Consider the following 2,651-nt stretch of genomic DNA (forward strand, 5'->3'; position numbering starts at 1 on the left):
GGTTTCCCAGCTCCACACGCTGCAGCCACGCTGCCCTGAGGACTTGAACAAGAGTGGGGACCAGCAGACGGCATGATGGATACGTCACTGGACTCCCGCGTAATGGACTGTAGTTCAAGTCCGGACCCAGAGGCTTAAAACTCATGCTGGGCACAAGTGCATGCGGGCCGAAGATCCCAAAGGGAGACTGGAGGAGAACAGATTGACGGTGGCCGATCCCCGGAGGGTGATTTCTCACTTTCTGTCTCTCTGCACATGCCCTACAGCAAAAATCTCTCTTTAAAACAAAATAAAACGGAGTGAGTGCAGGAGGGAGGAGGGCAGAGAGATGGGGACTTAGGACAGGGCCTCGTCATGATTCTCCTGCCCTGGCCTCCCAGTCACCTGTGACCACAGGTATGTGCCACCATTGCAGGCCCCGCTGGGATTAGCCAGGACCAGGGCCCCCTCCCCCGTGCGGCCTCAGCCACCAGAAAGCAGCGCCCTCCCTCTTGTGGAGAAGTGGGCACTTTCTAAGGGAGCCATGCTGTGCAGGCCTGCGGGCAGACGCTCCAGGGTCCCTGAGGGTGGCAAGCAGAGTGCCACTGAGGGCACCCACCCTCCCAGCAGCTGCCCACGGAGAACCCAGGGTAGGAAGTAGCTGCTGGCAGGCGGCCTCCCCAAGTCCTAGAAGAAGTCAGAAAGGTCCTCTGCCTGCCTGGGTATAGACCAGCTCAGTCTTTAGCCAGATGAGTCCAAAGAAGGCCACTGCCTCCAGGTGGCAATTACAGCCCGCCCCACCCTAGATCCCAGAGGCCCCATCTGCAGGCCTAGACGCACCCCTGTGCACCTGTCCTTTCTTGTCCCGTGTCAGTTACCACTTCTACAAAGTTCCTTTAACTCCAGCAACCCTGGGAATAACTTCTTTGTTCTTCCACTCACTCCCAACACCATGAACGACTAGCAAAAAGGCCATCTCTGGGTCCTGGGCCTTGGTCCTATCACACATAGCACTGGCCCAGAGGTCCAATCAGGCTTTCGACGAACAGACAATAAACGCTACACTTCAAGGCCCAGAGCAGAATCCAAGGCCTGGAACTGCATCTGGAGCCGTGGCACACTCCCGCCTAGCAAACCTGACCATTGACAGTAGGACCAGCCACTATGTCCCACTGTCTCACACTGTCTGCTGCACAGCGCCGACTCACGGGCCTGTGAACCAAGGTGCACTTTGCCGGAAAGCCGCTGCTGGGACTGTGGACACAGAGACCGTGACCCCTCACTACCCACTCATGGTGAGGTCCAGGGTAAAACAAACCCATCCAGTGACGGCTGGGCACTGTAACCCCACAATTCACCCAGGAGACAGTCTCCAAGTGTTGCAAAGGAGCTCTCCTGCTCGGCGAAGGGGACTGACACAGAGGCCTTCGTCATATTAAAAGGTCACTGGCAAGGATGACATACAAAAATTCGTGTTAAAAATATGGTAGGGCCAGCCCCACAGCCTAGAGGTTAAGGGAACAGGAGCCCACATGGCCAATTGTGGTTCAAGTCCCAGCCCCGGCAGCTTGAAAATCCTATCAAGCACACATGTTCATGTGTGTATGCTCAAAATCCCAAGAGGAGAATGGAGAAGGAATCACAGCCCAGCGATACACTCTAGGAGGTGATTTTTGACTCTCTTGTCTCTCCAGAGAACACACATGTTCTGTAGCAAAACCAAACAAATAAAACGACTCAAGCCAAAGCATCAGTACTCCAGAAGTTTCGATGCCTTTTAATGCTCACCCACCTAGAGAGAGTGAAAGGAAAAGTGAAAAATCACCCCCCACCACCACCCCCCCGGAGGATGGCCACAATGCAATCTCCTCCTCTTGGGATTTTGGGCAGGCATGTATGCATATGTGCCTAGTGCTGATTTTTTTTTTTTTAAAGGATTTTACCATAAGACACATGTGCTTGCCAGAGAGAGAGAGAGAGAAAGGGAGAGAGAAAGGGAGAGGGAAAGTGAGAACTCTGCAGTCCCTTCTCTTCCATTCTCCCAAATCTTGGGATTTGGGGTACACACACACATATACACAGGTCGTGTCAGTTTAAAACTGCCAGGCCCAGGATTCAAACTGAGTTCAGTTCATGTGGGAATCCAGCACCTTAACCACTTCACCACCTGCTGGGGCCAGTGTTTTTTGTTTGTTTGTTTGTTTTGTTTTTTCAGAGGCTTTTGTGATAGGGCGTGTACGCTCACAGAAACACAGAGAGAGACAGAGAGCTACAAAGGGAGAAATCACCCCCCAGGGGGGATGGCCACGCCGCAATCCCTTCTCCTCCATTCTCCTCTTGGGATACTGGGCACGCACGCACGCACGCACACGTGTCCGGCATGAGTTTAAGCCACCAGGTCCAGGACTCAAACCGCGGTCGGCTAAATGGGAGTTCAGTGACATAGCCATTACGCTAACTGCTGGTCCCCCGGGGCCGTGTTTTAAGAGCACAGACCAGTGATACAGTGGTCTCAGAGCCCAGGGCCTGTACACAGGGGCACACTCAGGCCTTCCTCTGAGGCTCGTGCCTGTTGGCCTGCTCCTGACCCCTCAGATATTTCAGGTTTTTGTTCTTGCATCTCCTCTCAGAGATTTTTACCGAATGCACACGTTTTTCAGAAGGGCATTCCT

The 2,651-nt window shown here is 53.6% G+C and overlaps 1 protein-coding gene across 1 annotated transcript in view; it reads right to left on the reverse strand.

Moving 5' to 3' along the window:
- The window catches only part of PRRC2B (proline rich coiled-coil 2B), a 59,706-nt gene that overhangs the window by 49,393 nt on the left and 7,662 nt on the right, over window positions 1-2,651 (reverse strand).

Source organism: Tupaia chinensis, unplaced genomic scaffold, assembly GCF_000334495.1.
Source record: "Tupaia chinensis unplaced genomic scaffold, TupChi_1.0 Scaffold143602_1, whole genome shotgun sequence".
Classification (NCBI taxonomy): domain Eukaryota; kingdom Metazoa; phylum Chordata; class Mammalia; order Scandentia; family Tupaiidae; genus Tupaia; species Tupaia belangeri.